Consider the following 11725-nt stretch of genomic DNA (forward strand, 5'->3'; position numbering starts at 1 on the left):
TTTGATTTGCTGTTTAGATAAGTCTATATACTTCATAAGTTGACTCCCCCTTTAAGCTGATATTGAATAAAATTAATGAATTTTTATGAATAAAACATCAGATACATCAGATAGAGGGCTAAAATCCAATATATATAAAGAACTCAAGAAGTTAGACTCCAGAAAACCAAACAACCCTATTAAAAATGGGGTACAGAGTTAAACAAAGAATTCTCACCTGAAAAACTTCGGATGGCGGAGAAGCATCTTAAAAAATGCTCAACTTCATTAGTCATTAGGGAAATGCAAATCAAAACAACCCTAAGATTTCATCATACACCAGTCAGAATGGCTAAGATTAAAAATTCAGGAGACAGCAGGTGTTGGAGAGGGTGTGGAGAAAGAGGAACACTCCTCCACTGCTGGTGGGGTTGCAAATTGGTATAACCACTCTGGAAATCAGTCTGGCGGTTCCTCCGAAAACTAGGCACCTCACTTCCGGAAGATCCTGCTATACCACTCCTGGGCATATACCCAGAAGACTCCCCACCATGTAATAAGGATACATGTTCTACTATGTTCATAGCAGCCCTATTTACAATTGCCAGATGCTGGAAAGAACCCTGGTATCCCTCAACAGAAGAGTGGATGCAAAAAATGTGGTATATCTACACAATGGAGTACTATTCAGCCATTAGAAACAATGAATTCATGAAATTCTTAGGCAAATGGATGGAGCTAGAGAACATCATACTAAGTGAGGTAACCCAGACTCAAAAGGTGAATCATGGTATGCACTCACTAATAAGTGGATATTAACCTAGAAAACTGGAATACCCAAAACATAATCCACACATCAAATGAGGTACAAGAAGAAAGGAGGAGTGGCCCCTGGCTCTGGAAAGACTCAGTGAAACAGTATTCAGCAAAACCAGAAAGGGGAAGTGGGAAGGGGTGGGTGGGAGGACAGGGGAAGAGAAGGGGGCTTGCGGGACTTTCGGGGAGTGGGGGGGCTAGAAAAGGGGAAATCATTTAAAATGTAAATAAATTATATCGAATAAAAAAAAGAAATTAAAAGGGAGACATAAAAACAGAAACCGACTAAATAAAAAAGATTATCCTGTTTATTATTATATCGAATAATAAAAAAAAGAAAAAAGAAAAAAGAAAAAAAAGAGATTTTTAAAAAAAAAACATAATCTCTAATTTTTCTCTCATAAGAACCTACTGTGTTCATGTGTGGTTCACAATCCTCTAACACTAATAGTATCAGGTGAGAATAGACCTCTTCAAGTATCATGTGGCTGAGGCTTCATTATTAGGTCCCAGTTTTCCAGAGCTACACAGAGAATTGCGCTTTTGATGTGGGTAGTGGTTGTCTTAGTCAGGGTTTCTGTTCCTGCACAAACATCGTAACCACGGAACAAGTTTTGGAAGAAAGGGTTTACTCAGCTAACACTTCCACATTGCTGTTGATCAACAGATCACCAAAGGAAGTCAGGAGTGGAATTCTAGAAGATTAGGAAACAGTTTCTGATGCAGAGGATATGGAGGAATGTTTCTTACTGGCTTGCTTCCCAAGTTTGTTAAGCATGCTGTCTTATAGAACCCAAGAATACCAGACCAGAGATGGTACGACCTATAATGGGCCCTACCACCTTGAGCATTAATTGCAAAAATGTCCCACAGCTAGATCTCATGGAAGTACTTCTCCTACTGAAGGTTCCTTCCCTGTGATAACTCCAGCCTGTGTGAAGTTGACACACAAAACCAGCCAGTACAGTGTGTCAAACTCTGCGGATCCCAAAGTCATGATGAAAAAGGTATCCATGGTGTATCTTTATAGACATAAGTTTAGCTACAGTTATAATGTAAATCTTTGTGGATGATCATGTAGAACAAAAGTATTTGAAACACAACAGTATTTCTCTAATACCTCCCAGGAAATAAAAATTTCAACTTGAGAAAAATTAAAAACCTTCTGTATCTTAACTGGAGTGCTTTGAATAAAAAATGGCCCTCAAAGGCTCATATATTGGAAGGCTTGCTACCCAGTTTATGGAACTGTTTTAGAAACACTAGGACATATGTCCTTGCTGGAGGACTTCTATCACTGCAGGTGTGCTTTGGGGTTTCAAAAGCTCGTGCCAGTCCCAGTCTCTGTCTTTGAATCTCTCTGTGTCTCTCACCGTTTGTCTGTTTTTGCCACTCTGTGTCTCTTTTAGTCTTGCCCTCTCCCTCTCCCTCCCCTCCCTCCCCCTTGTCTTTTTCTCTTCTTCTGTCCCTCCCTCCTTCCCTCCTTAAATCTCTCTCTCTCTCTCTCTCTCTCTCTCTCTCTCTCTCTCTCTCTCTCTCTCTCTAACCCTCCCTCCCTCCCTTCCCCCGATCACATTCACTTCATCTGTCGCCCCTCTCTTTCCCAAGAACCAAGTTGGTGAAGCCATTGTCATGTCCAAGAAAGTAGACTTTCATCCAAACTTTATCAAAAGAGATGGGGAAGGACACTTCACCCTCATCAAAGGAAACATTTACCCAGAGGAAGCCTCAATTCTGAACCCCACTGCCTCAAGAGCAACAGCTCCCAGATTTAAAAACAAACTTTGATAAAGCTCAAAACACATATTGAACATAACATAATAATGGGATACTTTAACATTCCAGACACACCATGGAACAGGTCACTGAAATAGAAGCTAAACAGAGACCCAGTATAACCAAGAGAATTTATAAAGCAAATGGATATGGCAGATATCCACAGAACATTTCACCTCCAAACCAAAAAGAAGATATCTTCTTTTTATCATGCCATGGAACCTTCTACAAAACTAACTATATAACCAGATATAACAAGATACAAGATACAAGATACAGATAAAACAAGCCTTAACAGATACAAGAAGATTGCATGAATAACAGACATTTTAACACATAACCAGGGACTAAGACTGGTCTACAAGAACAACAGAAAACCAAGATTCTTATGGAAACAGAAAAAAATGTATCAAATACTCAATGATAAATTGGTCAGGGAAGAAATCAAGAAAGAAATTAAAGACTTTCTATAATTTGATGAAAATGAAGAAGCAGTATACCTAACATTTTGAGACACAAGGAAATCAGTGTGAACAGGAAAATCCACAGCACTGAGTGCCTTCAGGAACTGGAGTTAGCAAGCAAAAAGTCCCAGATGCCAGGAAAGAAATAGTGTCCCAGACCCCAGAGGGATGACATTTAACTGATGAAAAATAATGAGTATGTGGTCCATATAAAGGACAGAATTGAGATGTGAAAAAATGAATTTCACGTGTAAGTAGATGGAATCAGAAATAATCATTCTGAGGGATAGAACCCAGACTCAGAAAGAACAATGCCACATGTTGTGTCTTATGTGGATGGTAACACTGAATCTTTAGAAATGTGTATTTAAATTAGAATACCCATAGGAGGTAATGTCCTAGTGAGATGTTATGGAAGGAAATTTCAATAAAATTGTGCAATACAGATTTGGTGAAGTAAAAAACGTAAACAGTGGGAAAGAGATTTAAATGTGGAAGATTGTAAATGGTTATGGTGGTTTGAATATGCTTGACTATGGGAGTCAAAACTCTTAAGAGTTTTGTCCTTGTTGAGGTAATTGTGGCCTTGTTGCAAAGTGTGTCACTGTGGAGGATGGGCTTTTAGACCTTCTTCCTACCCACCTGTAAGACATTCTGAGTGTCTTCACAGCAAGATACAGAGCTCTTAGCTTCTTCTCCTGTGCTGTGTCTGCCTCGATGCTGCCATGCTACCTGCCCTGAAGATAACTGACTGAACCTCTGCACCTGTAAGCCAGCCCCAGTGAAAAGTTGCCTTGGTTCTGGTGTCTCTTCACATCAATAAAACCCAAACTAAGATGTGACCCAGTAGATCATATCAGGAAATTGGTTAAGTTGATGGGTTGGAAGTCCAGGAAGCCACACTGGACAGCAAGAGATTCACCTGCTTCCTATGAGGCCTCTCTCACTTGACCAAATTCTCTGCATAGGAACATGTCCTAGGGTTCTATAGATAAGAATAGAGTTTTCCATGCTACTGAGGTATCTAGAAACTGGTAGGGTTCTGCCAATATACTTCCCTTCCTGGACATTCTTTCTTCACAAGGTATTTAATTTCTGGTCCACCCTGAGAAGGTGGTATGCACTCATTTCCATGATAAGCACTTACTAAACAGTTCAGAACCAAAGACTTTCTCTCCTATTTAGAACAACTATGGGGAACATGGAGAAAGCATTTGTCCACAGAGCCTTGCCACTTAAGACTCCTGCAGAAGACCCCTCCATATTCCTGGATTAGTCCCCACTGAGCTAAGCCGGAGTTCCCCATTTCCCTGCTCCAGGGATTATCCTCAGTCTGCTGGCCTCCTCTATCCTCAGCTCCTCCAAGACATCTAGCAGTGACTTCATGTCTAAGGTTCCCTTTCCCTGTTGTCCTTGAAAGCTAGCACCTCAATTCTGCTGCCAGATCCCCAACACCCAGCAGTGTCTGGATGTCCAAGAATTTGGAAGACGCTGGAACTAGAACATCAGATACTCCATTCTGGACTCTTCTGTGTAGTCTGCAGGGTTAAGGGGACTACACAGAATCAAGAAACACCAGCTATAACCTCCCACACCAAAGGCTCCCAACCCCATGTAGTGTATCTGAATTTCCCCCAAGGTGAATACAGACAGTGGGCTTAGAGTAAATAGTCTAGCATTTCTGTATTTGGTTATCCCAATAGCTTTGCCACACCTGCACTGCAGGGCAAAAAGAAAACCACTCTAAGGCAAGGTAGTATGGAGGTGTGATAACTGAGTGAAGATTCTTGAAAGGCCATAAGGAAACCTACATGGAGAAGCTTTATAATATACAAACCCATATGAGAGATTTAAAAGGAGTTACCCTTTTATACTCTGACAATGCCTCCTCTAAACACCAGAAACTATCAAATGAAAAGCCCAGGGCCAGGTTTGGGTTATCTTGTTTTGTGTTGTTCATCTTTGAAATCTCATACACACTCCCTGAACATTACAGGCTATTGCCAGAAGATGGAAATTGGCAACAGCCATCAAGTCAGGCACCTATCAAATTATTTTTGTATGTGTGTGTTGAGAACACACCAATTCCTCTTTTGCAGTTACTTTGAGATATTTGGCCAATTGCTGCCCACCACAGTTCTTCTATAGAAGAGGTAATTCCTTGGTAACCTAGATTGCAATTCCACTCCCAGTCCACCATCACCCTCCCAAAATCTGCCCCAATATCTGACAACTCTTATTCTTTTCTCTGGTTTTCTAAGTGGGTGGTACTGGAGAGGAAGCACAGGTCCTCAGGCACATGAAGCAACCATCACTACACTACACTATACTACACTGCACTACCCTAGCACTCCCGTAGCTCTGAGATAAACTATTTTACTTTCTACTTTGAGAAATCATGTTTTCCAGTTCCAATCATTTGCCTAAGAAGTTCATGAATTCATTGTTTTTAATAGCTGAGTAGTATTCCATAGTGTAAATATACCATATTTACTGTAGCCATTCCTCCATTGAGGGACATCTGGGTTCTTTCCAGTTTCTGGCTATTATAAATAAGGCTGCTATGAACATAGTGTCCTTACTGCATGCCGGGGAATACTCTGGGTATATGCGTAACCCAATCACAAAAGAATACACATGGAATGCAATCACTGATAAGTGGATATTAATTAGCCCAGAAGCTCTGAATTGTCAAGACACAGTTGACATACTAAATGATACCCAAGAAGAGGGAAAGATAGGGCCCTGGTTCTGAAAAGAGTTGATCCACCATTGTAGGGGAGTACCAGGACAGGGATATGGGAGGGGGTGATTTGGAAATGGGCAGAGAGAAGAGGGCTAATGACACCAATGGGGAGGGGGAACCGGAAAAGGTGAAAGCATTCGGAATGTAAACAAAGAATATAGAAAAGAAAAAAAAAGGAGAAAGCATGATATTTATATTTCCACACTGGATTTAGGAAAATATGATTTAACCAAGATAACTTTGGTGTTTGTCTAGCAGGATGATTGCCAATGCTAAGATCACAAGTCTTTTTACCTGGCATGCAACTTTATGCTTTTGTGAAGATTCAATACAAGAACACAATTTACAACTATCAAATCGTTTACAGTTTCTTTTCATTGTTAGCTATGAAGCCCCCGTTTTTAGTTTGACCTAACAATTTATTGTTTTTTTGGTAGAAGAAGCTCCTGACTCTTTAATTTTTCCTGACAGATAAAAACTTCATTACTATTCCACCCTGAACATACTTATCTCATCAGATACCAATAAAGTTGCTAAATACTCACTTGCAGAAAGATTATGGATTATGGAGAAAACAGTGTGTGTGAAGATACTTTTCATCAAAATAGTCAGAATATAAAAGCTCTTAATTAGTTCCTGGTTTATTTTAACACACCAGCTTACCTGAGCACAGTGGTGTATGACTCTCATCCTGATTTTGGGATGCTGGGGCAAGTGTTCATGGTCAGCTTTGGTAACATAGCAGGACTCAGCCTAATTAAACTGAAAAAGAGAAAGTGTCTTATGACCTGGTATAAAAAGGACAGCTACCAGCTTTGAATACATAGTGGGTAGTATGTAAATGTCATTTGGTGGCACAATTTGATGGCCTGACATTGCACACTTATAAAGGAAATAAATATGTTTTTAATGTGGGAACTTAAGAGATATAAATTTCCTTTGTAGAACAGATTTTACCTTGTGTCAGAAATTTTGTTGTGGTGTGCTTTTCTGGAAAATTACTTTTTTCTTGATTTCATCTTTGATAAATCATTATTCAACAATGAGTTGTTTAATTTCCATGAGTTTTGTACAAACAAGAGATTTGTTTGCTGTTGATTCAAGTGTAACTGTACCATGTTATAATAGGATATATGGAGTTATTTCATTTTTGCTCAAATTCGCTTTGAAACTCAGGATCTGCTCTATTTTAGAGAAGAGTCCCTGGGTTGTTGAGTAGAATGTCCATTCTTTGGTACTTGCGGAGAATATTGTGCATGCATCTATTAGGTCCATTTGATATGTGATATCATTTGATTCTGTTGTTACTCTTTTTATCCTTTGTCTAGATGACCTGTGTTCTGGAGAGAGTTGAGTACTGCCAAAACTCAATATTATTCAATTCATATTAATCTGGAGTAACCAGAAGAAGCAAAAATGTAAATTGAGACCATGGGAGTAATATGGGCTAACAGGATAAAGGTGATAGGAAAAAGGAATAGGAAAATGGGAGACACAGGAAGAGGTTTAATTTTAGAGGGAAAAGGGAACAATACAGAAGGACAGGGGAATTTTAGGAATAAATAACACTAAAGTGTTTGAAATATCCTTAAGGAGACATATTACTTCATAGTTACATTAAATTGTATAACACAGAGAAAGGTGGGGGGAAGAGCTATACCAGTGAGTTACAAGTCTTCCTCAAGAGCCATAGACTATCTAATATAAATATTCAAGCAAAAGGCATGGGAATTGTCATGAGATTCCAAGACTATTTCAAAGAATCATACATTATTGATGCTTGTGGGGCCAGGGCACTTGGGACTGAAGGAAGCAGGCCTGAAGCAAGAGTCTGTTGAGGCCTGTCCAAACCCTGGATATCTCATCCTCAGATTGGCAGCAATAGGATTGCTCAGTCCCTGCCCATGTCCTACCTGTTCCAAAGCATGTAACCCTGTGCCTCACCTATGCCCACCATAGGAGGTCACTTAGTCAGGTTAAACTTTCTTTTACCTGGATACTTGTCTTGTCCAGTAGCACCTGGAATTCCACCTCATGCTAATAAATTATCCTCAGTACACTGGCCCTATCAATGATATACAGGCAATATGAAAGCTTTCACCAATCCTCGAAATGTTTAACTAGCCTTTGATCCTCCCATTAAATGAGCTGTTTCACTGAAGCTGCCTTCCGAGAATCTGTTTTCAACACAATCACTGCAGCCTGTGGATCTTTCAGTCTTTCCGTGCCACCTTGCTTCCCATCTCAAGATCTCCTGATTATGATCAACTGTAGGCTCATCAGGCCACTGCAGGTAGGGAGTCAGGTCCTGAATAAAAGATGATGTCTTCTGATTGCTTCCCAGGATCTGAAGGTAAGTCCCTGTTGCTGAAGACACCAGCGGTTTTGAACATAGGTTTTGGAGTCTTTAGCAATGTCTGAGCCAAAATCCTCAACTCTAAGAAGGTGTTGTCACACTACCAGGAGGAAATAAGCAAGCTGTTTAGAAAGGAAAGCAGTCAATACTCCTACCTAGATGTAAAGTCAGTGAATTACAACATGGCGAGTTCTCTCCAAAGGTGCAAAAGTGGCATTTATATCTTGGTGGAAGCCAACAACTGTCTACTTGGCCTCAAGGTCTGCTCAACAGGAGTGAAATGCCAACTGGAAATCTAGCCAACTGTTTATGAGTAGTCAGCACATGGATCTTGGGGAATATGCTACTACTGCTTTGCTAAACCAGTAAAAATCCTAAGTGTATTCTGAATATACTTATCCTTCTAACTAGAGGTAAGTACAGCTCTCACCATTTATTAAAGAAGCTTCTTATTGCAGCAGACAATAACCACACTAGAAAGCCATAGCTTGTCAAAATACAGGTAACCACTGACTGTAGGATGTTCAGTAACATTTGATACATCTACAACATAATCCCTATACCTTACACTGATGCCATATCTCAGATAAAGATGATGGCATGTTGTAAGAGCCTGAGGACTAGGAAGTCTTCAGTAAGACTATGTCTTGGGAAACCATCTCATCTTGAGAATTCACTGACCTTTCAGTTAACAGCTGAACCACCCTCTCCTTCACACAATGCTGATCCTGAGAATCAACTGATCCTTATCTTGGCCGGTCACCTGGGGATGTCTAGGCGGACCCAGCATTCCAGAAAAACTGCTAGATATTTGAGCCACAGTCAACATCTGACCCAGATGACCTTTCCTCTTTCTGTTCCTTTAGCATTCCCCCTCAGCCCCTCTCTACTTCCTCTCATGTTGTGTTCATAATCAGCAATTCAGCCCTTCATTAAAGAGGCCTTGACAAGACACCCTTTTTGCTTGGTCTCGCTTTAATTTCCTGCCCATTTCTCTTTCAGGCTTGGTCCTCCTCGACTCTTCCCCCCCCACACACACACACCCATCCCCGTCCCGCATAACTAGGTCCTTTGGGACAGGATAGGATACCGAAAATGTGGTTCATTTACACAATGGAATACTACTCAGCTATTAAAAACAATGAATTCATGATACCCAAGATACAACTCACAGATCAAATAAGCTCAAAAAGAAGGAAGAACAAAGTATGGACTCTGGTACTTCTTAGAATGGAGAACAAAATACCCACAGGAGGAGATACAAAGGCAAAATGTGGGGCAGAGCCTGAGGGAAAGACCATCCAGGGAATGCCCCACCTAGGGATTCATCCCATATACAGTTACAAAACTAGACACTATTGTGGATGCCAACAAGTGCTTTCTCACTGCACCCTGATATAGCTGTCATCTGGGAGGCTCTGCCAGTGCATGAAAAGTACAGAGAGGGACACTCTCAGCCAACCATTGATCTGAGAACAGGGTCCCCAATGGAGGAGCTAGAGAAAAGACCCAAGGAGCTGAAGGGGTTTGCAGTGCCATAGGAGGAACAACAATATGAGCTACCCAGTACCCCCTAGAGCTACCAGGGACTAAACCATCAACCAAAGAGTACACATGGAGTTACCCATGGCTGCAGATGCATATCCATTGAGGATGGCCTTTTCAGACATCAAAGGGAGGAGAGGCTCTTGGTCCTGAGAAGGCTAAATACTTCAGAATAGGGGAATGCCAGGGCAGGGAAGCAGGAGTTGCTGGACTGGTGAGCAGGGTGAGGGGAGATATGTTAGTGGATTTTCTGGGGGAGAAACCAGGTAAGGGGACAACATTTGAAATGAAAACAAAGAATATATCCAATTAAAAAAATTTTTAAAAAACTTGCCATAAAAAAATATCTCACAAAATCTCAACAAGGCAACCGATATCCTTGGTCTTTAATGAGCTGGAGGAGTTGCTCATGTGCTGAATGCCTGGTGCTCAAACTAGCCTGGCAACCCTGTGCCCTGGCCACCCACCAGTGACCCGCATGCTGCAAGTGGCACATCCAGGGCATGCCTCCCCGGGACTCCCTCTCTTCGGCCAGGGTACCCTGCTTGCCACGGAACCTTGGCAGCGAAAGGAGCCTGCACCGCACTGATCTCTGTTCGCCTGGCCCAAGCCTGGCAGGCCAAACAGGGCTGCCCCCTGCACCCTCTGCATTGCACCTCATGCCTTGTGCTGCCCATGACTGCTTGATGGCGGGGTCAACAGCACCACCACCGCTGCCACTACAGCCACCAGGCAGCCCAGTGTCTCCTGGATGTGCAACTGCCAGGGCTCTCTGTTCTGAACATAGAGATCAAGGAGCTGGAGTTCATGGAGATCTTGGTCATCCTCATAATGATGATGGTGATGGTGGTGATGATGATCATGTACCTGCTGAGCCACTACAAGCTGTCAGCCTGCTCCTTCACCAGCTGACACAGCCAGGCCAGGGGAAGAGATGACAGACTGAATTCAGAAGGGTGACTCTGGCCCTCAGAGAGTAAGCTGACAGGAAGAATGCAGGAGCTGCAGGTCTATGCCCAGCCTCGGCCCACTGACTGCCTTGCCGAGATCCCCTTCATGCAGTGGAGCAGCTTCCAGCCCACCATGTAGACAGCGCCATGCTGGGAGGCCCCTGTCCACCCCCTCAGCAATAGCTCAGTAACTCGGGGCTTCAGTGGCACCTGCTTCAGCAGTGGTGGGCACACGGAAGGGCCGCCTCCCAACTACAGTGAGGTCATTTGTCTCTGACCTGGCTCCTCCTTCCAGCACCAGCAAAATAAAAGGCAGTCCTCCTTCCTGCTGGACGGGATCCAGCTCCATCACCTCACATTGCCCCACTGGAGAAAGAAAAGGAGAAACAGAAAGGTCACCCCGCTAGGAGTGGGGACCGAGGCACCTGTAGGCAAAACCACAGAAAAACTGCATTTTCTAAGAGAGGAGAGGGAGGAAGTCTGGGGACAAACAGGCCATGTGGCCTATGGTAGTTTTCCTGTCTATGTATAAACGTTTACCTTTCTGTGTGGTCTGAAAACAGAAGCTCAAGAAGCTTGCAAAAAGAAAAAAAAAGAATACCATGTTTCTTTGGTGAGCCTTGTGTCTTGAAGGCAAAAAAGAAAATGTTCCACTCGTCTTTTCTTCACTATTCTTAGTTGAGCTCCATGGGTGAATGCTTAATTTCTTTTGTTCATGATGACTTTACTTGACTTTAAAGACATATTTGCACAGAACCTTTGTTTAACATGTGCAATATTATATAAATGAATATATATAATGAATATATGTATAAATGAACATATATGTGAGAAGTCTGTATGTGGGAGAATAGTATTTTTGTGTTGGAAGAGGCTTATTCAAAAAAAGTTGTTTTCTGAACTAGAAGAGGAAAAAAGTGGCAATTTTTTGAGTGCCAACTCTGAAAATGTGTATTCACTTGTAAAGAAAAAATCCAAAAAAGCAGGGATTTAGAGCTATTTATATAAATGTTAAGATTTTGCACTATTTTTAATATGTCAGTGTTTGTTTGATGGAAACTTCTAAAGAGTGTTTTGAAACTTAGAGAAATGT

At 41.8% G+C, this 11725-nt stretch overlaps 1 pseudogene; it reads left to right on the forward strand.

The window, feature by feature from the left end:
- The first annotated feature begins 10421 nt into the window (after window positions 1-10421).
- On the forward strand, window positions 10422-11145 carry LOC127690762 (protein TMEPAI-like; annotated as a pseudogene).
- The last annotated feature ends 580 nt before the right edge of the window (window positions 11146-11725 follow it).

This window comes from Apodemus sylvaticus, chromosome 8, assembly GCF_947179515.1.
Source record: "Apodemus sylvaticus chromosome 8, mApoSyl1.1, whole genome shotgun sequence".
In the NCBI taxonomy this organism is placed as follows: Eukaryota; Metazoa; Chordata; class Mammalia; order Rodentia; family Muridae; genus Apodemus; species Apodemus sylvaticus.